The 26,010-nt window shown below is 40.6% G+C and overlaps 1 pseudogene; it reads left to right on the top strand.

The window, feature by feature from the left end:
* LOC131401893 (centrosomal protein kizuna-like) overlaps positions 1–26,010 on the top strand; it is a 67,586-nt pseudogene that overhangs the window by 30,968 nt on the left and 10,608 nt on the right.

Below are 26,010 nucleotides of genomic sequence, written 5' to 3'. Positions count from 1 at the left end.
ACATAACCAGTATCCAGCCAGCAGTTTTCAATTTCTTAGCAGTGACGATTTAAGTAAATTTCACATGAGTTGTGGAGATCTAACTTTGTTATGATTGACAATAGAAAATTAGCCTTTTCTGCTGTTAAGATTATCTAGCATTCCTATCAGTCAGGTGGAATGTGGAATGAGATTGCATAGCTGTCGATTTGAAGGTCATTAAAGTCTTCAAAGGGTTAAAAGTTACTTCCACTGATGGATTTAAAACTGCCACATACACACAAACAAGGTTTTCAAAATGCCCCATTTTACATCTTTGTCGAGAGATAGTCTGGTTGCTGCATTTTTGTGTCTAGATTATATTACAGATATGTCAATAAACCACGAAGAACCTCCGTAGATTCTAGAAGCTGGGCCATCTGTGCTTAAATAAACATCTCATGCAGCACCTGTTTTATTTTATAGGCTCTATAATCACAGTGACATTCTGAAAGAAGACCTTGAAGCCTGTGGAACAGCTGTCCTTCACCAGCCTCCGAGACTCTTACCTGGAGGTGGCAGCCATGAAAAGCAAGTCAGGTATTATTGGGATGAAATTGCTGCTGTGGAAGGATGGCCATTCTTGTTCCCAGATGCTTCCAAATGAAAACAAAACACTAGTCCACACGGTCACCACTGGGATAGACACTTGTAGTTGTCAGTTTAACTGTTTCATGGACTTGACCATTAACTTCTTTGTAAATGTATTTGTTTCTAATTGTTAATTGGATATATCCACTCAATCCCTACTCATAACAACGTTTTAAGGGCTTACTTGGGGGGAGGGAGCACAGGTAGCCTTCATCTGGTATATTAGCATACCTTCGTGAACAACGCAGGATATAATCTAGTCTAGCCACCCCCCTAGAGGGATGTCATTGGCAAGTCCAAACCCCAGATGGATTCCTCAATTTCCAAGGTCATGCTGGTGATACAGGCCCCCAATCTAGAAGATACAGGCCCCCAATCTGCAAGTATGGTCTCTGGACCAGCAGCATCAACAAGACCTGGGAACACGTTTTCCCCACCCAGGCCTCACTGAATCAGGAATCTGGGGGTAAGACCCAGCCATCTGGGTTTTATTGAGCCCTTGAGGGAACTACCCTCACTCAGGTTTGAGAGCCACCACTTCAAGGATATCCCTTAAAGGCCATAAAGCTAGGATGAGAGAGAGAGGGGGTTAATTATTTGCAGGGTAGTTGGCACATGTGAACCATGATTCTTGTACATCCTTCCTGAGTCAATCAGAAATCTGTTCTCTACCCTCTACCCACCTTTTAGGTAGTGTGGGTTTCTTTTCATGGCCTCAGAAGCTTTGTGGCATCTGAGTGACTTATTGAGGTCATAGAATTACATATGTGTAATTTGTGTAATGGTTTGTCCAGCGTTGGCACCTGGTCGGTGCCTAATTCATGTTGCATAATTGTTGCCAGTGACCTAACTCTGATTTTTATTTTGGGGACTGACTATATTTCCTTTTATTAAAATATATCCCCACTATTTACTAGCAGAGAACAAATTATTTCTCGAGCATGGTCAGCAGATGAGTGTCTGTGAAAGCCCACCTGAAAGGACCTTGTTTCGCTGAGTGAGAGGGGCTTTGGGTCTGGTTATCTTATATCTAACATCGTTTTCTCTACCTTCAGTGTGCCACATAGGCTGTTTTATGTTAATGATTTTCTTCAGAGTAGAATTCAGCATAAATCCCATGAAGGCGTGAGAAGTCAAGATGATGGTTTCTAAAAGGGCCTTGTCACAAGAAGACTTGGCCAATCATATGTTCCATTTAACAGAGCACAAGATGAGGTTCACAAGTCCTGAATGTGTATACATTACCTTCTGCATCTGTACTAGTGATCTCCAAACTGTGGAAAATGCTGGAAATGACCTTCCGGGTCAGTAACTTTTCAACCTGAAGCAGTAAAGGGCAATGCAAGAAAATCCTCTTTCCTGTTTTTTTTTTTTTTTTTTTTTTTTTTTTTTGTGAGGAAGATCAGCCCTGAGCTAACATTCATGCCAATCCTCCTCTTTTTGCTGAGGAAGACCAGCTCTGAGCTAACATGTATTGCCAATCCTCCTCCTTTTTTTCCCCAAAGCCCCATTAGATAGTTGTATGTCATAGTTGCACATCCTTCTAGTTGCTGTATGTGGGACAAGGCCTCAGCATGGCCGTTCAAGCGGTACGTCAGTGGGCGCCAGGATCCGAACCTGGGCTGCCAGTAGCGGAGCGCGCGCACTTAACCACTAACCCAGGGGGCCGGCTCCCCCTCTTTCCTGTTGTTTTATCATGCAAAATAAAAAACAGCAGTCTCAAATACTCCTTTACAAGGCGGTGGAAGAAGCTGTCTGGGGCGGAGTCTTTCTGCACTCTGTAGGTCATTTGGTGATTATGTGTTGTGAGGCTCTGTAACCAGGCCCCTGTTTCTTTCTCACTGCTTTTTGTATCTGTTGATATACTATTTTGCATAAACCACAGTTGTGGTATGTGGCGTAGAAAGCATATATGCATTTATAAGTCTCTGTGCAAACTGACTTGTTAGACTAAATGATTCATTGTGTGACTCTCTTAACCTACGCTGCCAAACTGTGATTGTGGGTGATGAGATAAAATATCTACATCTACTAGACTAGACCTTTGTATAGTTTCTCAACATGCATAAGAGAGCATTGATTTCCATTATGAAAGATTGCATTTTGCATGACTGTTGGTCTACAGTTATGTATAAATCAGCTTTCCCTAAGAAATGATCCTTCTTTATGACCAACACAAATTTTAAAATTAATATCTGGAGGCTGCAAGACTGCTTCTTTACCACAATCATTTTTTTAAGCCAGATAAAGAAGTCAGGAATGGTTACTAATGTCAGTGTTATGTTCTGTTACGATTAGGATTGCCCTTTTATGCCGCATTGTGTGTTGTGACTGGGGGTGCTGTTTAATGCACACTGATTGTCACTGGTTCACTGTCTAGCCTTGGAAAAAGTGCCAAGTGTTTATATGACCTTTGAGAGATAAGCAGTGAGGTCTTTAAATACAGATTCTTTCTAACGAGTTTTATTTATTTATTTATTTTTGCTGAAGAAGATTAGCCCTGAGCTAACATCTGTTGCCAGTCTTCCTCTTTTTTTGCTTGAGGAAGTTTAGCCCTGAGCTAACATCTGTGCTAATCCTCCTCTATTTTGTATGTGGGTCACTGCCACAGCATGGCTGATGAGTGAGTGGTGTGGATTCACACCTGGGATCCGAACCCGTGAAGCAGGGCTGCCAAAGTGGAGCACGCCAAACTCAACCACTAGGTCACCAGGCCAGCCCCTCTAACAAGTTTTAATCATGGCATCGGGCTCCTTGCTGCTCTTCTTGCTCTAGCCACCCTCTGTGCCCCTCAGCACCCAGGAATTATTTTGGGCACTCCCCTAAGTGATATATTCCCATCTGCTTTGAGATCTCCCCTGGACCAAAGCAGTCAACTGGTCAACTTGATAAACTATTTCAGAAACACAGATTTGGAGAGAATGATCTACTTTTGTTCCTTAATTGTTAATGACACTGATGTCATTAGAATTCTAAGCCAGGCAGAGTAGGAAGGCTCTAATGGGTTATGAACTCCTTAAAGCCTGTTGAAGAGAACTGTGTTTGGTGTGGCGGCAGCCCTGCTTGTGCCCCGACCCAACCATGGCTGTCGAGGTCTATCTCTTTACTATAATCTCATCTGCAAAATGGGATACCTGCCCCACAGCGTACTCTAAAAGATAGTGAGAAGACTTCTGAATTCCTGCTCACAAAGTGAAGCATCTTAAAAGGAAAAAGAACAAAACCGTTCCTATCATCATTATTGATTTTTGTTATATCAGGGATTAAGTGTTCAAAGACCTTCATATGAAAAGTTTACTGTTATTAGGTGGAAGACCAAGTTGTTATTTTAGACAATCGTGAATTATTAAAATATAATTCATTTCATTTGGGGTAATTGATAAAAAATTTGTTCATTATTGCCTTCTGGAAAACATATTTTAACATAAAAATGATTACTTAAGTAATTTTATCGTATATGAAATCCATATTGAGAGTACTCATTATTTTATTTTTTTTCCAGGTGCAACTAATTAATTGTCTCTTGTTAGTGGCTACTTTCAGATACAGTTGCCCAATTGTGCTCTCAAACTCATGCTGAAAAATTGAGTCAGCTTTATATTATTTGGATTACAGTATGTAAAAACCTCTTTATTTTATTCTGCCTATTATGTTCAGAATAAAATTCAGGGTACTTACTATTTTGTCTGCATTTAAAACTTTGGTCAAGTTACCAATCTGTTGTAAATCAGTTGTAATTAGGAAATGTTGGTACATTTACTTAAATTGCAGTTTTCTGATTGGAAGCCATTCCAAGTGTATGAAGTTAATTATAGACTGTTTAAAGTCTATTCTTTTATTATCTTTTTAATTAAAGGAGTATATAATTTAGCTGACATTGAACTTTGTTTTTTCTCTGTGGCATTGATGTTATAAATTTTTCAATGTAAAGTAGACGAAAGAGAAAAAAAAAACTCCTTTAAATCCTTTGTACCTTGGGCCGGCCCAGTGGCACAAGCGGTTAAGTGCTCGCGCTCCTCTGTGGCAGCCCGGGGTTCGCTGGCCAGGATCCCGGGCGCACACCAGCGCACCGCTTGTCAGGCCATGCTGTGGCGGCGTCCCATATAAAGTAGAGGAAGATGGGCACGGGTGTTAGCCCAGGGCCAGTCTTCCTCAGCAAAAAAGAGGAGGATTGGCATTGGATGTTAGCTCAGGGCTGGTCTTCCTCACACACACACAAAAAAATCCTTTGTACCACTTTGCAAATTTTCTGATTTGGTGTGTTTATGTAGAAACATGGGCAAGACTCCATGCAAGGAGAGCCATGGCTGTTGTACTCCTCACCCAATTTGTCCTGAAATCAATCTGCACGAAAGCCTGGTTTTGTGCTGTAAGTGTTGGCTTAACTGTTCAGAAGTCACAGACTCTAGATGCTGTACCTCCTTCCATAGCTCATTTGCTATTTGACCCCATGCAAGTCAATTAATGGGTTTTGTCCTTTTGTGAGGTATGTATAATAATTATAGGAAACCTTAGCTAGTTCTTTCATACCAGAGCCCAAAGGATGGTTACAGTTGGTGGGGACATTAGTAGCCTCTTGCCTTGGCTTTGCCTCTGCAGAAGTCACGTGTATCAGTCACCAGCGAGACGGTCTCTGATAATTCAGTCCATCCCAACTACTTTAACTAACTTAATTCACCCTACTTCAACTTGTTTCCAAGTTTAACTCAACCTAAGTAAGCATCTTTTCAGACCAGAAGCACAATTGATTTACTCATTATGAGAAATGTAACGGCTGAATGGACTAGAATTTGCTGGTAGCCTGTGATTGCATTTTCCCGGTAGGGAAATCTCTTGTGAAACCAAATGTAGAAAAAGGTTGCTTCATTTACATAGAAACAGAACAAAGGAATTGGGTGGCATTATGACATTGGTGAGGTCTAGACAGAACCAAGAAAGGCAAGTTGCTGAAGGGGCTTTCTACCAAACCAGCCAGAAACCTTAGAATCATTCTGGGAAGTTTTTAAATAAGTTCAAGGATTCCGATGACCCATCCCACTTTATTCAACTCTTGGGAAAAACTAGAGTTAGGTCAGGCAAAGATTATAACAATTAAGATTTATTAAAGAAGGTTCTGAGTTGTACCTAGACTTACTTTTTTTCCAAATATTTTCTTATGAAAATTCCAAACATACAGAAAAGTAAAAGGAACTGTGTAATGAGCATCCATATACCCACCACCCAGAATCTACCATTGACATTTGATTGCACTCCCATATGTCTGTCTCTTCATATTTCCATCCATCCATCAGTCACAATCTCTTATTTTTATGCATTTCCAAGTAAGTTGCAGACATTATTACACTGTTTTTTAACTTTTTACTTTGAAATTTTTAAAACATTCACAAAAGCCACTATAATAACATAATGAAGTCCCATGTACCCCTCACCCAGATCCACCAGTTGTCAACATTTTGCTAGTCTTGTTTTATCTTTCCCTCATCCACACTTTTTTCTTTGAGTAGTTTAAAAGAGACAACATATTTTACTTATAAATACAAATACTTATATCTCTAACATATAAGGATATAATACATTACCATTTAACAAGATTCTTTTCTTTATCTGATACCTATTTCTTGTGAGTTTGTCTTGATTATCTCAAAAAAGTCATTTTACATTTGCTTTGTTTGTATCAGGATCGAAATGCTATCACCTGTAAACTGCTGGTTCAATCCAGATACATGATTATACTCCAGCCCAGTTATTTTGGCAAGACAACGTCATAGGTGGTGCTTGTACTTCTTTTTTTTTTTTTGTGAGGAAGATCAGCCCTGAGCTAACATCTGATGCCAATCCTCCTCTTTTTTTTTTTTTTTGCTGAGGAAGATTGGCCTTGAGCTAACATCCATGCCCATCTTCCTCTACTTTATATGGGATGCCGCCACAGCATGGCTTGACAAGCGGTGCGTTGGTGCATGCTCGGGATCCGAACCTGCGAACCCCAGGCCACCAAAGCGGAGTGCGCGCATTTAACTGCTGCGCCACCGGGCTGCCCCAGTGCTTGTACTTCTTATTACACCCCCTCAGGCCGCATGTGATATCTGGTTGTCATGTTGTTAGGAAGACTGGTCTGTGGCTTTGAACATTGATAGACTGATGCTTCAGTATAAAGTTTACTGTTATGCAGTTTCCACAAAATTATGATCATTTCCTAGATGCATTCATTAATTTGGACTTACAAAATGGTGACTTTTCTAATTTGTTAATTTCTTCTGCATTTATTAGTTGGAAGAACTTTTCCCATCAACTACTTGTTAATTGTAAAATGCATTTTTTGACCACAAAGGCAGGATAAATGCTTGATTCTATCCCTTTACTTACCAATTTTCAGAATATCAAGTTGTTGCCCTAGCAGCCTCCAAAGGTTTGTTTATTTGTTTATATTTTTAATTTTGGTGAAACACACATAACATAAAATTTACCATCTTAACCATTTTTGAGTGTACAGCTCAGTACTGTTAAGTACATTCACATTGTTCTGCAACAGATCTCTAGAACTTTTTCATCTTACAAAACTGAAACTCTGTATCCATTAAATAGCTCTCCATTTCTCCCTCTCCCAGCACCTAGCATCACCATTCTGCTTTCTGTTTCTGTGAATGTGACTGCTCTAGGTGTCTTATGTAAGTGGAATCATAAAGTATTTGTCTTTTTGTGACTAGCTTATTTTACTTAGCATAGTGTCCTTAAGATTCATCCATGTTGTAGAATGTGACGGGATTTCCTTCCTTTTTGAGGCTGAATCCAAAGACTTTTTATTATTTTTAAAACTTTTTATTATTTATTTTTTAAATGAACTTGTAGATTTTTATATATTTGCTGTGTTTAAGTCCATTGCACTCATTGTTCTTTTTGGTGCTCAAATTGTCCCATCTTTGGCCAGCAGGAACCCTTTCAAGATGGCCTCTGAGGCCTTTTGACATGACTCAGTAGTCTTTGATAGCTTCCATGCTTTCTAGTATGACAAGGTTTTCCAGGCTCATCTTGTACATTTCCTGCCCCAGAACTAGAACAGGGCATTTCCCTAAGGGAACCTGGTTCCTTTTAGTATCTAAATACCGTAGTCTAGGCAGCAATATAGGCTTCCTTTTAACTCTTTCCTAATAATATCTTAATTTTTAATAAATTTCATAGTAAGTATATAACAGGAATCAACTGTTGTTGAGATGGAAATGTGATTTGTTTCTCTTAACTACACTTAAGAGGAGGCTGACTATCTGTGCAGTGATTTGAAACCATGGCCGCGCATTAGAATCGCTCTGTGAGCCTTAAAGAATCCCAATGGCTGGACCACACCTCAGGCCAATTTTACTAGACTCTGTAGGGGTGGCATTAGGCACCTGGATTTTGCAAACCTCCCCAGGTAGTTCCAGTATGCAGCCAAAGTTGAGAATGCTCATCTAGCAATGAAATCATAACCAAAATAAAATTAAAAAAGAAATACCAAGACTCTGGAAATTCCCTTAGTCCAGAATATATTAGGTTCTAGACTTTTCTGGATGAACTGTCTTTTACCAACTTGATTAAGGGGCCTTTGAAAATATGGGAATCTCATAAGTAACCCAATACTACAAATTTCTAATGTGTCTCCTATTTCTGTGTTATAGATCTGAACAAGCGTCAGCCTCAGGCTTGTTGAGGGCACAGTTGGGTCAGCACATGGCCACCTTGAAAGAACGTGATAATTCTATCACAGAAGAGGTAGCTAAGAAGTCTGAAGTTTTCCTAGTCAAAAACGTGGACCAGAGGACAGGGGTTAGTAATTTTTATTTTTTTTAATAAGTTTCAAGATGTACAAATTATTCATTTAAGGAAATAGTCATGTTCTTAACAATGGTTAACATATTTGAAAAAAGATTAAATAATAGTGAGGTTTTATGGTTGGTTTTAACTTTCTGCTCTCAGGCCTTTTGCATAGTGTTTTATGTAGGAATCTCAACTCCTTACATAAAGTTGATTCAGGTTTTGGAGCTAACCTAATTAAGCATATCTACCACAGCATTTTCCAAGGAACTTAGAAGCATCTTGTAGCATCCTGGTTTTCTTTCTCCACTCCATCGAGACCCGGGAAACAGAGCCGTCTTCTGTGGCTGATGTGTGGGCTGGTGGGCGAGAAGGTCCAAGGGAGTGGAGCCTTGTTGTGCAGGGTCCAGCCTAGGCTAAGGAGTTTGTGTTTAATTGAGTAGATTTTGAAAAGCCAGTAGAGCTTTTCGAGTGGGGCTATAATAAGATTTCTGCTGTGCCTTGGGGAGTTCTGTCTGCTTGGATTAGGACTGAGACGGAGAGGAGCGAGCCCTGCTGTGGGTCAGACAAGACAGCAAGGGGCCTGACTCAGGAGCTGGCACAGAGGGGAGTGTGAACTGCTGAAGAGACAAGGGAACCGATGGAGCAGATTCCCAAGGAAAGCAGGATGGGCTCCAACCCAGGAGCCCAGATTTAGAGCGTTCCCATCGTAGTCTTTGTCATTCCCTGGAAAAGCCATATATTCAGAGAGATGGCCTTTCCTTTCCTAAATTTAATGTCTTGTGAACGTGTCTAGTTTCATGTGTGTTTTCTCATCCTTATATGTAATATAGGGTTTTCTGGCTTTGATCATTTTTATTTTTATCGTGCGCAAAGTTCGAGGATTCTGCATGTGCCCCTCCCGGAGGCGCGGCTTGCCATCTCTGCACTGAAGTCACACACCTGTGTGGCTGTGCGGTCCAGAGCCTCGGCCATCACCCCTCAAGCCTCTCAGAGCACCTTCAGTCCTTCTCAAGCCCCCCTTTCTTTGCCCCTTTGATTAAAAGAGAGTAGAAGTACTTTTTTTAAGCATTTCAAACATACAAACATAGAGTGATAAAATGAACCCAGGAATCCCATGCCTACCAGCCCAGACTCACATGTGTCGTTACCATTGCACCCTATTTATTTCAGACCTGCTCCTCATCTTCCTTCTCCTCATCTTCCTACCCGTCCTCCTTTTCCCCCTCCCTCTTGGCTTCTCTCTCTCCCCCTTTCACGCACCTTCCCTCCCTTCTTCTGCTCTTTCTCTCCTCTTCTTCTCCCCTCCTTTTCTCCTTCTCCTCCTCTCCCTCCTCTAACCTCCTTCCTCCCCAATTTCTTTCTCCTGAAATAAATTATTACGGAGATACAGCCCCTGTGCGCTTCTCCTCAAGCCCATGCCCCTTTTCAGAGGTAATCTTGTGCTATCCTTCCCACACATATTTTCATTTCACTGCACTTCCTGTGACTCAATAAATAACCTATAGTTTTGTTTTGTTTGAGGTATGATACCACTTGTGTGAATGTTCTTTGAGAAAGAACCATGTTCTTGAGGAAAAACAGAACCTGTGTTTTTTAGATCTGTTCCACACCTATTGATAAATGGAGATGTTTTTTTTTTTTAGGTCAGGAAGGTTAGCCCTGAGCTAACATCTGTTGCCAATCCTCCTCTTTTTACTGAGGAAGATTGGCCCTGGGCTAACATCCATGCCCATCTTCCTCTACTTTATATGTGGGATGCCTGCCACAGTATGGCTTGATGCACCTGCCATGCATCTGTCCACGCCTGGGATCCCAACTTGTGAACCCTGGGCCGCTGAAGCGGAGCAGGGAAACTTAACCACTATGCCACTGGGCTGGCCCAATAAATGTAGATCTTAAGAAGGATTTGTTTTCCGGTTTTGTTGTCCATTTTATCTAGTACCATTTTGTAACAACATTGTATTCCATTCTTGTTCACTCAAGTAGATCACATCTCAGCCGTGTCAAGGCTGAAATAAGCAGTGGTCTACTGCCCTTTCCTATCTAGTCATCTTTTTTTAAAAAGGTGTTGTTTATATTAGAAAACGTATTCCCAGTTCCAGACAACCAATCCACTCATAATTTTTCAAATAATAACTCCATTATTCTTTTTTTAAAGGATCTCTCAGTGTTGCTTGGTTTTTGTTTTTTTTTTTTTAATTTTATTTATTTATTTTTTCCCCCAAAGCCCCAGTAGATAGTTGTGTTATAGTTGCACATCCTTCTAGTTGCTGTATGTGGGATGCAGCCTCAGCGTGGCCGGAGAAGCAGTGCGTCGGTGCGCGCCCGGGATCTGAACCCGGGCCGCCAGCAGCGGAGCGCGCGCACCCAACCGCCAAGCCACGGGGCCGGCCCAATAACTCCATTATTAATGAGAAGGGGCTGCCCAATTAATAACTTATGAATCAAGTGCTATTCTGCCTCCCCTCGTAGGTTTTTTGTTCCCTTTTAAATCATCCTGATCTCATCTTAGTGACAATCATAAAAATTACCAATAAATTAATCACAAAATCTGTCCTTAAAAATCGAAGTAAGCAGGCAGTTTCTGAAACTGTTAGGTTGTGACTGAAGAAATGCACAGCCGTAAAGAACAATGTTACCAAAATGACGTGGGCAGGGCAAGCCTTGCAAACTTTAGAACAAAATGCTTTTGTGAGTTCTAGGACTGTTTTGATTTACATGTCATGCTTTTACTATTAGCAAAATCAAGTATCTTTGGTTGTTTCCCTGTATTGAAACAATATACACCTTTAGTAAATAGCATGAGTTACATATTTCTCTGTAGATAAAAATCTTAAAAATAAGAGATTTTCAAAATTTAAGAAAGTTCTACTAAAAATTACTTGGCTAAGAGTCTAATGAAGCTCAGAAATATTTACTTTGATCTCTTGGGTAAATGGCTAAGTAAACAGTCACATGTAAATGATGTTTACCTGTGGGTCCCCTTGCTGTCAGCTAGAGTCAATCCTGTCTCTTGAGTAAATACATCATTAAAGCCGCTGCAACTCGGATTATGTCCCCTTGAGACCAGATAAGATCCACAGCACCCGCATACCCTATTAGGCAATTACATAATTGAGCTGCAGGCTTTTAAATCAGAAAAATTTATAATTACTTGATGTGGGAAAAAAAATGAGTTGGGTGCTTCATTAAAACACAAAGTGACTTAATACTCCTTCTCTCCTAAGTGATGTCTGTTTCCACCCAGGAGAACTTCTCCAGGGAAAGCAGAGTGGCTTACTGGTGGCACTCATAGAGTGCCCCCACCACACATACCAGAAAGACACATGACTAGTCACAGAAATCCCTTCATCTCTCCCTAAGGATCGACTGTTCTCTTGATCTTCTCTCTTGAATACTCATTTGCTGGCTCATATGAATACTTTCCGCTTTCTTTTAATTGCTGCACAGATAAAATCCCCTTCCTATAACTTAGACATACCTTAGGTGATGATGCTTGCATTTCTCTTTAAACATTGAAAAATTACTTCTGGTGTGGAAGGGGAAGGTTCTTGAGGAAAAAGTCAGTTAAATCTGTGTATTAGGGGAAATTGTCATCTACTGTCTACATCCGTGGTTTTTAATTCTCTTGCTTTTCTGTATCTGCATTAATAGCACTGATTTACATATAGAAGGAAATGTAATTTTATTAAATGCTTTCACATTCGCTTTCTGTTTGTATTTGTACCATGCATCGCAGAAATCAGATTCCTTTGGAGCTAGCATGTGTTTTTCTTAAAAAACTAGCAGGAAAAAAAGAAAACCAAACTTGGAATATTAAGGTAAACAAAAAGGAGAAAATAAAATTGCCCGTTGACGTTGTGGTGTATGGTTTTTAATATTTAATATATTGGCAAACATGGGTTGTACTGTTTGTGTCCATAGCTTCTTTTTTTCCCACTTGTCACAAGTGAACTTCCTTTCATACCCATCACATGTTCTTCTACATCATTTCCAACAGCTGTGCAAAAACCCCTGCGTGGATATTCCACTGTCCCTTTAACCAGCCTCTTGTTCAACATTTAAGTTGTTTTTAATTTTTCCTGTAGTAAAAAAATTTCAAAGAACATCTGAGCAATTCAGTTTGTACAAATATCCATGCTATTTCCTTAGAATGAATTCCTAGATGTAGAGTTGTTAGGTCAAAGGGAATGTGTGTCTTTCAGCCTTTTGCTCTGCACTGCCAGATCTCACTCTGGAGGGGTCATCAAAGTCACAAGGAATGGAGGAAAATATATATATATATAATCTGAGCTCTTTATGAAACTGGGTGCTATCAACTTTTTTTTTTTGAGCACCAAATTGAGAAGTGCAAATGACATCCAATTTTTTTGTTCATTTGACCTTTATATTACCATTGAGGTCAAACTTTTCCCCTACCTGTTTGTGAGCCATTTGTGTTTCTTCTTTTATAATTTGCCAGTTCATGTCCTTTGCTCATTTTTCTATTAGGTTAGTAATGATTTTTCTTGTTGACTCGTAAGAATTGTTTTTATATAAATTCGTACAATTTGTTGCAATATTTTGAGCAGTTTGATTTTTGCCTTTCATTTTTCTTAATGATATTTTGGACACAAAGTCTTTTCCGTTATTATCTTCATCTGTCTATTTATGCATTTGAATATCACAGTTAAGTTTCTGGATATAAATTAAGAGGCAGCCTAGATGACTCTTGGGGTTCTAGACCTAGCAGGAACCGTAACGGACCTTTGAGAAAAATTCTGGTAGAATTGAGCCAGTAATTCTAAGTGTCCTGCTAAGTGTAAATCATAGGACGATTTGTCTTTCTAAGATGTGAAATATGACCATCAGTCATTCTACAAATAGTGTGTGCCTTGGCATTGAATTTCTAAGCCTTTTCTCCTGGCTCCTGGGAAGGCAGAAAAGTGAGGAACTAGTTTGTTCTATTGACTTAGGCTTCAGACTGCTGAGAACACTGAGACAGTCCCCAGTCTCCCTCCTGGGCTCCAAATGTATGAAATCAAAGAGAGCCTTTATTAGCTAACAGATAAGTTGAAACCCAGGCATAGTCTATTCATAAGCACCATCAGGAGGCCCATGGTAAAACTGTTGTCTGGTGGCATTTTTCAGATAGAGAGCTCCAATTTGCAGAGCCCATTCAGTCCCAGCATGAGCTGTGTAAAGCAGCTTGTTCCCTCTTCTCTGGGCTTTTGTTTCTTTGTAGGTATGGGTTAGTGTTGTCAGTTTCAGACTGCAAGCTCCTTCAAATTGGGGGCTTCCTTAGAAATATGCCTGGCTAAAGCATCTGCAAACAGTACATCCTGAGAATGTATTACAGATGTTTTTCCTGACTCTGCAGAAGTTGTTTTTGACTAGAAACCTCTAACCATTCCTTGTCTGAGATTGACTTTTGTTTCTGTCCCTGCTTATCATTATTACCTGCTTATTAGGGATTTATATTGTGGGTTCCCTTATGAATGACCCATTGGGCAGATCTGCTGCTCTCTTTGTTGGCTCTGTGGTCCAGTAAAGTGAAGCCAACCATTCTCATGTAATTTGACCATCCATCAAAATCCTTATAAAATAAAAGACTCATCTTTGAGAAATTATCTCTAGGATTATCTTAAAAGATGAGTCCTTTTATAAACATCTCTATCAAAAAAGTAAGAGAAATCCTAGAGATAAGAGTATTGAGTAGATACTCAATGGGATAAAATGGGATAAAATATATGAAATAAATGAAAACCTGCAGTATGCCCACTACTTTATTTACCTCACCATGGTAAAAAAAAAAAAAAAAGAGGGCAGAGTGTAGAACTAGTAGCAGTGGTGGTATTCTTATCAAGCATACAAGGACTTATTAGAAAGACATTTGCAGGATTATTATAGCATTTTATTCTGTGTTCTTTTGAAACCCAGTTGGAACCCAGCTAAAGCAAAAGAGGGTCTTAATATGAAAGGGGTGCAGAAAACAGTGAGATAAATTGTGTGTCATCATTGAGGGCCCAGTTACAAGTAATCTGAGTCATTGACAATCCAAAACAGTTTCCATTATCTGCAAATTCTACAGTAAAAAGTGTAGAAAGTCCTTTAACAATTTTATTCTTAAAATAGGTGTTAAAACAGTGGCTATTATGAAGTCATGCCAAGAAATTATTAGTTACAGCTATTGCATAAGGTAATACGACGAAGAAATGCATATTTGAGGCTCTCTCAGAATGTTTGAATTATTTTAGGAAAAGAAAATTATAACTTTCACTTCAGAATTTGGGTCAGTTCTTTTTGTTCATATTCTAAAATGCTTTTCATAGATCCAGGATGATTGGGCACACAAAATAGGAGCTTTTCTCTCTGTGGAAACAGACAGACTAGAGCAGGAGAGGTGGAGATCTGGAAATGAGACAGGCCACAGTGGTCCAGCTTGCGTACTGACAACTGAGAGATGGCAGATCAAGGAGGTGACACTCTTCTTCACACCTGTCTTCCTGGACAGATTCTGGAAGCAGATGCAGTACAGTGGTCCATGTAGGCAGCTGGAATTGAGGCATTATGGCAGCCAGTGATGGGAACCAGCCCTGGCCTGAGCTTCAAGGGCAGGACTCTACACCTGAACCCCAGTGTGCAGAAACAGGGATACAATGCAGGTCATCCCAACAGAGAATTATCACAACTCGAGTAAAAGTCAGGGACTACTTTATGTAAATAGAGGAAGAGCTCCTGGTTACTAGAACTGGACCACAGACAGGTGCTGGCTACAAGGCTAACTTGACACCAAGTCCTTCGGCCGAGGAGACTAGAATTCCTTAAATCCCCTGAAATCAGCTGCTCCGGCCCCTAGGATAGGCCGTGGATCCAGGTGGCCAGCTGGTCCAGGGGAGGGCAGAGGGCAGGAGCCTTGCAGGGATATCAAGGCCGATGGCAGTGGCCTTGTATGTTCAAAGCCAAACTTACAAGGCAAGATCTTCCATATTCTGCCTCTGTGATTCTTCCTGTCAGGGCATCTTCATGAGGGGAGATGATTAATCTTCCCCCTTGTTCACTAGAGAATTATGTTGTTACCCCTTCGCTCTCAAACTAAAGATGACCTATGAGGCTTTGTCCAGTTTTGCTCTTCATATTAACTTGTAGAGTCTCGTGTCCATTCTACAGGTTGAGTTGGACATTTCCTTGTATTTACTACTGTTGCCAGAGACCAGGGAAAGGTCAGCACCACCACCGAGATTTCCTCTCCCAGCTGTCTGGGCAAATCACCACTTCCAAGTAGGAAATGAGAGAGAAACACACTCTGGCAGTGGGACAATGTCATCATTGGTTGTTTAACTCTTGTTACCAGTACAGTTTTATTTCTTGGGGGAAGAGTGTTGACCTAGAAATTAAGAGACATGGGTATTTACCTGTCCTGTTAATTTTTACTTTTTCTCTGCCTCTCAAGTTGGCTGTGATAAAATCTGTGCCCACCTCCCTGCCCAGGACACATGAGGCGATATGGGTAAGACAGTTTGGTGCCCTTTGAAAACAGATAGGCAGTGTGGCTAGTAAGTTTCCTGAGCTCCCCAGCAGACTTAGCAGCAAAGTGCAGAGTGTGTTTATCCTTGATTGACAATTATGCTTTAAAATAAGGGCAATTCTCTTTTTGCTTAGTGTCTCCTTCTCAGCCACCAAGTTTTTCTACAGTCTTCTCATTTGGGGGAAGTTCAGGGGTCATTTCTGGAAGGATGGGGATACTGCAAGGTCACATTTTTCCAGATCTCTTTCTCAATCCAAACCAACAGCATTCATGCAATGAGAGAGTCGATCTTGGATAAACCAGCCCAGGTTCACAAGAGTGGTCGCATTTCACATACGTACTTCACAAGTAGAACACTTCAGCATGACATAAGATTCAGGCCACAAAAAAATGTATTATTACAAGTGTAACTTGTTGTAAAGAATTAAATTATGCTGCAAAATAATCAGATGTTATTTTATCTTGAAGACATTTTAATTTCAGTTAAATGTCAGGAAGCAAATTAAATCCAAAGTAAAGCTTAACCTAAAATTATGTCTGAAGGCTGGGTCTTTGAGACCAACGGGAATGTGGCTAGAGTTTATTTTTATTTCTTTTAAACACTGTAGGCAGCAGCGTTATTGAAAAAAGCCCCTACAGAAGAGTGTGACGATAGTTCGGCCGTTCTGAATCATCTTGCAGCTTGCCATCTATTCTGAATGACAGTAGTGGAATAAAGGAAGCGAAACCCACTCTATGGCTCAACAGTGTTCTTACAAGGGAACAAGGTAACTGTTGTTAAAGGGTCTGTCCACAGCAAAAACGCATTCAGAGTCAACGCAAACACCCTTTCTCAAGGTGTACCTATAAAATAAAGCAGACTCAAGAACACTTCTAATTTTAATATGTATAATATGTTATTTGTTTTATACCACCTTCCAATAAATATATGTTTTCATTTAGTCTAACAGGAATAGGAAACCTAATTGTAGATCTGCTGTCCTGCTGAATTTCCAATAAAATAAGTTTTTATAAATTGAAATCTTAACAGAACTAACAGCACTTGGCAGTAGATAATTATTATCATCCCACAAAGATGAAGATGATTCTATGAAAATGAGTCCATCAAGTACTTCACATAGAGTACTGTGAAATTTTTGATATCACTTAATAGAATTTACTCATAATTGGTAAACATTCTTTTTAATTATATTAGAACCTTTTACAAGTTTAAACAGATGATCAAGAATCAGAGTTTATGCCCCCCAAAACTTAATAACCAATTTTTAGTATCCAGAAATTGTGATTATTATTTTTTTTAAAGATTTTATTTATTTATTTTCTTCCCCCCAAAGCCCCAGTAGATAGTTGTATGTCATAGCTGCACAGCCTTCTAGTTGCTGTATGTGGGACGCGGCCTCAGCATGGCCGGAGAAGCGGTGCGTCGGTGCGCGCCCAGAATCCGAACCCGGGCCGCCAGCAGCGGAGCGCGCGCACTTAACCGCTAAGCCCCGGGGCCGGCCTGAAAATTGTGATTATTTTAACGTTATTGTTAAGACATGCCAATAAACCGCTATAATGTATTCCCAAGAGAGCTATGAGTTGCTCAGGATATATTCAGAAGTTGATACACATGCACAGGATTTGAGGCTCGCTTGTTTTAAGCCCCAAATTTGATAGATGTCAGGCTAAATCATTTTGCATGAAAGCAACATAGAGATACCTTAGTTTTAGAATAGGTTTCTTTTTAGGAACAGTACTATTTCAGACAAGAAATAAACTAAGCAAAGAAAGGAGGTGGGGAAGCAGTGAAAATAAAAGGAATGGCAGTTAAGAAAAAAAAAAAGCAAAGGCCTATTCCGTCAATATAACCTTGAAATACACTTTTATTATCGTGTGTTTGATTTTTAGACGTTTCAAGTGGCTGCGGAGACGAGAGCAAGGAAGAGAGCATGGCAGCAAAGATTCCAATCACAGGTAAAGTTATGGTTGCCTAAGAGTTTCAAACACAGGATTCAACCTTGTTTTATAATCAGAACATTCTTAGTTAGTGGTGTGTGGACTCTGCTAAGAGCAAGTATATTCAACTACTACGTGCTGGAGGGGGCGATTAATTGTAAGAGCATGACGTGTGTGCTTACATTAGCAGAAACTGAGGTGGAAAATAACCATGCCTATTGAATTCTTCATGATCATGTTACACAGTTCCACGTGTGAGCACCCCATCACATAGCCTTTCAGCACCTGCGTCTGTGTGACAAGGTCAGTCTCCATGGGGAACACCAGTCATTGTGTGGCCAACTACAGCTGTTTCTGATTTTACTCTTTTCTTTCCTGTGATAATTGAATGTGTCTCATTAAAATAAGAGCAGGAAAAAAAAAATGCCAGACAAGAAGCTTGCTTGTGCCTCAGTTACAAAGCCCATGTGATAATTTAAAAATTTTAGCAGTAACGTTTCATCAAGACCTATTAAGATTTCTGCACATGTATTACGCTTGTTTAGCTGGAATCTGAATATCATTACATTTTTAGTTTTAGAATATCAACAGCAGCAATGAGTATTCTGAACAGAGTTCTATTTGTCATACGTCTAAATTTACTAGGATCTTATTTTGTAAAGTGGTACACTACTTCATTATAAATTCAAAGGTCTGACTTTAAATATTTATACAAGTAACCACACCACTGCACTGCGGTACTGAGGCATGCATCTGCATATGTGGTCGTTTTGTTGTTTATAAGCGGAAAAGAATAGCTTTCTTTTATGACAATACAATTCATAGCCTGATGATTAATTTTTTAAACTCATGTTTCTGTGATGAACTCTGGTTTTGAAAAAAGAGTTTATAGTAGAGCAATTATTGTATATATTCTGCATCAGATAATATTTCATTCCGAAATACAGAGGTTTTCTTTTCTTTTAAACATTTTCCCAGTGATATGTTTATTGCATTTTTATTCTTCATTTTGAGAAAACTCTGGTAGCGTTCCCTCTTTATTTTTTTGTTAGTAGAAGTGTAGATGATCCCAAATTGCAGATAATCAAGAAGTCATTTGGAGACTTTTCTCTTGCATTTATCTTTGAATGCAGAAGTATCTAATGACCTCTGAATTTATTTCAGTTAAAATTATAAAGACTTATTGGAGAGAAACCAGGAAGTGATCTCGTTGCCCATTCTTGCTTCTCTTTTCAGTATTCTTTCCAGTCATTCCCTGCTGTGAGCAGATGACTGTCCTCAAAATTAGTGCAAACGTTATTTTCTCATAGACTTTCTTTATAAGAGAAGAGATAGTTAAGTACTGGAGTTTCAAATCTTTCTTTTTTTCTTGTAGAAAGAGGTGTGATGTGCCTAGAAATAATAAGGGCTATTTACCATTAAGATTTTTAAAGAAATTTTAATTCCAACAACCTACCATCAGTCAATTAATAGTTGGCAGTTTTAAAAAAATGCTTTGTGGGGCCAGCCCGGTGGCGTAGTGGTTAAGTTTGCACGCTCTGCTTTGGCGGCCCGGGGTTCATGGGTTAAGATCCTGGGCGCGGACCTACACCCTGCTCATCAAGCCATGCTATGGAGGCATCCTACATACAAAATAGAGGAAGATTGAGAAAGATGTGAGCTCAGAGACAATCTTCCTCAAACAAAAAGAGGAAGATTGGCAACAGATGTTAGCTCAGGGCCAATCTTCCTCACCAAAAAAAAAAAAAAAGAAAGAAAGAAAAAAATCCTTTGTGCCTGTTGCATGCCAAAGTTTTAGACATATAAAATAACTTGGGAGATATAAAAATAAACTTTCAAAGCCATTTACTTTGAGCATTTCCATTCTGTCCTCGCCACCATACTCTCTTTCTTCTTTGCTCCCCACCCGCTGGACTTCCCATGAAATTAATGTTTGAGGGCCTCATGTGCCTTGACTCTTTAATGCTGTTGTCATGTCTGTGATTGAAACTACTTTGCTCTTTAAGTTCTTTTTTCCCCAGTTTTTTAAATTGAGATATAATTGACATATAACATTGTATTAATCTCTAAGTTCTTGACCATTATCTCTTTATTAAATCTTTGTGTCTTTGGCATAATTATTGGAGATTTGGCCTTGGTAGAGTAAAGCAGGTATATAGTTTGATTTAAGATAGAGTCTGGGGCCAGCCCAGTGGCGCAAGTGGTTAAGTACGCGCGCTCCGCTGTGGCAGCCCAGGGTTCTCAGGTTCAGATCCCGGGAGTGTACCGACGCACTGCTTGTCAAGCCATGCTGTGGCAGCATCCCATATAAAGTAGAGGAAGATGGGCATGGAAGTTAGCTCAGGGCCAATCTTCCTCAGCAAAAAAAAGAGGAGGATTGGCATGGGATGTTAGCTCAGGGCTGAGCTTCCTCACAAAGAAAAAAAAAAAAGATAGACTCTGCCTCCCCCTTTATAATAGTTTTATTGAGACTTTCCTGTTTTATGGGCTGCATTCCTTCTAGAATATTCCAAAGAAAAGGAATATTCCAGAGGCTGTTCTCAGGGTTGAGGGGATGTTGCAATTGAGCCTGGGCTTTGGCATCAGCCGTCAGTGTCAGCATTTTACTCCCTGCTCTATTTCTCCACCTCTCTGAGCCTCTGTACTGGGAAAGCAGACATACCACCTGGCAAGATGGTCTTAAAGTTTACATGAGATCGTGTATGTGCAAGTGCCAGGCGTGTACTACACACTCAATACATGTAAGCTGCGATTTATAATAATAATATTCATGTGAATGTTAGTAGTAGTATTGATCTTCTGCACTGGCCCCACAGTCCCCAGTTTTTCAAACCAATGCCATCTAGTTAAAAGGAATCTCACAAAGCAAACTCAAAGAGGAAAAGAAGCAGGGGGCTGGGGGTGCAGTGCCACAGAAAGCATAATCCTGAGACGAGTCTTGGAAAGGCATCTGAACACCACCTCCTGAATTGCGGTAGCCACTTGGAACCAAGACTCGCCCAAGCCCTGTGCTGCCATAATTCCTCCTAGACAGTGCTTCCCAGTGGTACCGCTAAATTAGTTTCTGCAAGAAATTTCCACTTAAGAACTCAATTGATGATTTGAATCCAGAAGGATATTTACCCTATCAAAAAGGAATCTTGAGGAGAGTTGCATGATATTTTTGGAACTTCTAATTAGTCCCATGAAGAAACCCTTAGAGAAGAATCACAACAACCTGGTGCAGTGGCTCCTGGGGATCTCACTGGTCAAGGCCCAGCATCTCTGCCTGTGAGTGACTATGTGCCATAACTCTTACAGGCTCACAGGTGAGGGTGTTGCAGGGCACACGGTTCCCAGGCGACAGTCCTCCCCTGCTGTGCTGCCTCACGGTGTGGATGGGCGGATGCAGCGTTTCCCCAAGCGTGTTCTGTGCAGGCTCCACCCCGAAAATGCTTCAGGGAATACACATTCTCTGACCAAATCCCGCATAATCGCTGTCTCCCTCTGCAACATGCACAGTGCACGGGAGCACGTTGAAAACTTTTAGACTTTCAGTAAATGACCCATTTAAAGGTGTGAACTTAAAGTTTCAAATAATTATCTTCTATTTGAAAATGGAATCCTTCCTATGAACAGCCAACAGAATTAATATTCTGTGGAACATGTTTTGGGAAATATACACAGAATGTTTTTTAAAACCTTGAGTCTAATGAGGGCACCAGTATTCTTTTTTTTTTTTTTTTTTTTTGATTTTTATTGATATTTTAATGGTTTCTAACATTGTGAAATTTTGGGTTGTACATTTTTGTTTGTCCATCACCCCATATATGACTCCCTTCACCCCTTGTGCCCACCCCCCACCCCCACTTCCCGGGTAACCACAGTCCAGTTTTCTCTGTCCATGTGTTGGTTTATATTCCACATATGAGTGAGATCATACAGTGTTTGTCTTTCTCTTTCTGGCTTATTTCACTTAACATAATACGCTCCAGGCCCATCCATGTTGTTGCAAATGGGACGATTTTGTCTTTTTTTATGGCTGAGTAGTATTCCATTGTATATATATACCACATTTTCTTAATCCAATCGTCAGTCGAGGGACACTTAGGTTGCTTCCACTTCTTGGCTATGGTGAATAATGCTGCAATGAACATAGGGGTGCATAAGCCTCTTTGGATTGTTGATTTCAGGTGCGTTGGATAGATTCCCAGTAGTGGGATGGTTGGATCATAGGGCATCTCTATTTTTAATTCTTTGAGGAATCTCCATACCGTTTTCCATAGAGGCTGCACCAATTTGCATTCCCACCAGCTGTGTATGAGGGTTCCTGTTTCTCCACATCCTCTCCAACATTTGTTGTTTTTTGTCTTGGTGATTATAGCCATTCTAACGGGCGTGAGGTGGTATCTTAGTGTTGTTTTGATTTGCATTTCCCTGATGATTAGTGATGTTGAGCATCTTTTCATGTGCCTATTGGCCATCTGTATATCTTCCTTGGAGAAGTGTCTGTTCATTTCCTCAGGGCACCAGTATTCTTAATACCCTAAAATTATCGTCAACGTTTTCCCATGAGTCCTTTTTGTGGGAATCTCCCTTGTGGATGAGATTGCTTTATAATGAAGCTTTGGCTACTTTAGTGTAACTAAACCCAGTTGATGTTATGATTGAAAGTTACTTGTTAAAGCTGCTTCCTGAATTGACGAATTGACGACCAGCATGTTCCAGTAGTGAGTTTGGACAGTCCAGAAGTGCTCTTCTTTAGTGTGGGTCCTTCTGCGTGACTATTTGCTTTACAGCCGTCTCAGAGGAGATGTAGTACAGAAAGACACCGAAGTGAACCCAGGCAGGCACCAGGAGTTTGGGCAGAATGGAGGGGAAGCTCTGAAGTTAGACCACTTTCAGAATGATGAGGGCCCTGGGGAAGTTTAACCTGAGAAGGGTACAAAAGCTATCTTTAAATATTTGCGAGGCCTCCACATACAAGACAGAACATTGATCAAGCATAATTTTAGAGTCTAACTCAGGGGGCTCTGTGTGTGAGTGGTACAGGGAAGGAATTCACAGCTCAGTAATGGAAGAACTCTCTAGCTCTTCTTTGAGGCAAAACCAAGCTGAGTGTCTTCCAGGTATAAGATTCTGTGCTGGGTGCTTGAACCATGGCAGGAACCTACTCTCTAGAGGGACACTGTGGAAGGAATTCTTGTTTCTGGAACTGACATTCCTTCTAATGCTAAGAGACTGTGATTCTCATTCCATATGAAAGAAATCAAATGTGCCAATATTCTCATTTCTTTATTTCCCTTTCTTATTTGCTTATCACTTCCAAACATAGGTCTCCTTGGCAGAGGGGCTCATCCTTAAAGAGTTTGCTGTCACTCTGAAGGCATCTGCTTTGTTAATCATTTGCAGAGTGTTGGTTTCATAACTTGAGCTCCTGCAATCTGTGCTAAGATTTACATAGAAACCCTCCCGTACACAGACCCACACACACAACCAGAATAAGTATTCCCACAGCCTGTATGATCTGTTGTTGTTAACACAATCTACCCCTTTTATTAGTCTGGTTGATCACACTGAAGAATTAAGGTAGAAATGAAAGAATAATTTTGATGTCTATGAATGTGTGGTTTTCTCCCTATAATAGATAGTATATCATTTGCATGTATATTACACCTTTACTTTGGCTAAGTCCTGGGAATAAGACTGGGTCCTTGCCCTCCCTAAGTTTTCATCATCTCTGATCCTCACAACAGCCCTGTGGGGTAAACATTAGGGACTGATTCTACAGTCAGTCCAACAGAAACTTAGGAAGGTTGAGTCCTGCTCAAGGCCATATAGCTAGTGTGTTGGATCTTGAATCGAACTCAAACTTCAGGATTTAATCCCTGAACTCCTTCTGTTCCACCAGCCTGCTGCTTTCGTTTTACAAGAGAGGCAACTGCATCAAGGTGTCTGGATTAATTAAACATCAGTGTATATCATCACAAAAGATGAGCTCCACAAGGATGCTTTGCGAGTGATGATGAGCGAAGCTATACCTTTCCTTTCTCTTGTGTTAGGCCTAGAGAGGTGGGCACTTGCAAGGATTTCCGAGTATGGATTTTACCAAGAGGTGTGTATGCCCTTTATAAAGCAGGGCGAGCCTGAGTACACGTGCAGTACTAGAATATTCAGGTCAGTGTTTCCCTGGAACACTTAGACCAGGATTAAAGCGATGCTTATCTAGATTATGAGAGAAAATCTCATCTGAACTACTTATACCCCCAAGTGAAATTTCCCACGTTGGCAATTTTATTTGTATTCATACTGAATTTACCTCTGAGAGTGAAGTGAGTTTTAGTTTTAGCAAGTGACACAGGTTATGCTAAATGTCATAAAAACCCATCACCTGACACAGTATCTGGCACACAACACAGTGGGCACTCAGTTTGTCAAACGAATGAATAAAAACGAGTTGGAATCCAAAGATTAAGGAGTTTCCTTAAATGCTTGCTGATTCAGGCCAGAACGCTGTCTCTTTCACTCAGTCACTCTACCAATACTTTCCCCACCCCACGTGCCCATCCTGGCAAACTCATCTCCTTAAGCTCCGTGTGAAAAGAGCTCTCAGCTTTTATCTCAAGAGGATTAAGCCTCTAAGAATGTCCATTCAGCCTCTCATTCTTTTGACTCCAATTCTCTCGGTCAAGCTGTGTTGAAAGTGGTTGCCTGACAGTGCCATTTCTCACTGATACTCTTTGGCAAGCTGAAATATTCAATGTCATACTAAGGTATGTCCATTTAGAAGCTGTGAGGGAGGTCAGCCACTTGGGGTTCTGGGCAGTGCTTCTCAAAACGTTATTGCTTGAGTTTTACATCAAATTGGAAAAGGCTGGGAACATACAATAGCCAGGTTGTCATTGGTGACTGGATTTACCCTGGGAGAGAAGACTGTGGTGACAACGTTGGACGCCAGAGTACAGTGGCGTAACACTGCACTAAGGAGACTTTACTAAGAATGTGTCTCACCTGTCCTGTCCCAGAAATGCACGAGAATCAGGCAAGACGTGTTACCTGCCAAGCCTGGGAGCCCCAACTCGTGCAAAACCAGGGGAACCATCTCATGCTGCTGGATTGTCCATTGCAGTCCCTGTGGCCCTGTCTCTGTGGTAGATGTCAGGCTGCTGGGGCTTCCCCTTTGCTGCTACAGCAAAGCGTCTTCACTCATGACATTGCAGGGCGGTGGTGTTTGTTTAATATGGTCAGTAAAGAATGAAAGGCACCTTTCTGAAGAGTGTTTTCGATTGGTTGCTCCTGCATTCAAGGAAATTAATTCATAAATGCCTAGAGAAATTCTCCTTGGTCGTTGACAGTAGAATCCTGGGTGGATACCTATGCCCCAGCCACACCCTTGACCAGTTACATCAGAACCTCTAGGGGTGGGGCTCAGGCATCAGTCTTTTATAACACCCCCAGGTGACTCCCCAGGTTTGAGAACCATGGAGCAGGGGGTCTCAAAGCTGAAAGAGCCTTTGTAGGTCATGTTGTGAAACACTTTCATTTTATACAAGAGACTCAAGTGGGGAGAGAAGAGGTTGGGCTTCAGATATTTTAATAAAATCGAGGATCAGGAAGTGTATTATTTTCCTAGGGCTGTTGTAACAAAGTACCACAAACTTAAAACAACAGAAATGTATTCTCTCCCAGTTCTGGATGCTAGAAGTCTAAACCAAAGGCCAGCAGTGCCGTGCTCCTGAAGGCTCTAGGGGAGAAGACTTCCTTGCCTGTTCCAGCTTCTGGTGGCTCTCAGTTTGTGACAGCTTGACGTCAGCCTCTGCCTCCATCTTCACATCACCTTCTTTCCTGTCTCTGTGTCCACTCTTCCTGTCAGGATACCTGTCATTGGATTTAGGGCCCACCACAAATCTAGGATGATTTCATCTTGAGATCCTTAACTGATTACATCTGCAAAGAACCTATTTCCAAATAAGGTCACATTCTGAGGTTCTGGGTGGACATGAATTTTAGGGGAGACATCATTCAACCCACTGTAGGGGGTGAAGAGAGATTTCTTCATATTTTACATTTCTAACATCTAGTTCATCTTATACATTGATTATTCCTGACCCTACTATAATGCTAATGATAATATTATTGTCTTTATTTCTGATTCTTCTCATTATATAAATCATTGAATGCAAATTGCT

This window comes from Diceros bicornis, assembly GCF_020826845.1.
Source record: "Diceros bicornis minor isolate mBicDic1 chromosome 21 unlocalized genomic scaffold, mDicBic1.mat.cur SUPER_21_unloc_1, whole genome shotgun sequence".
NCBI lineage: Eukaryota > Metazoa > Chordata > Mammalia > Perissodactyla > Rhinocerotidae > Diceros > Diceros bicornis.
Note: the sequence above shows the minus strand (reverse complement) of the source record. Positions and strands in the feature narration are given on the sequence as shown.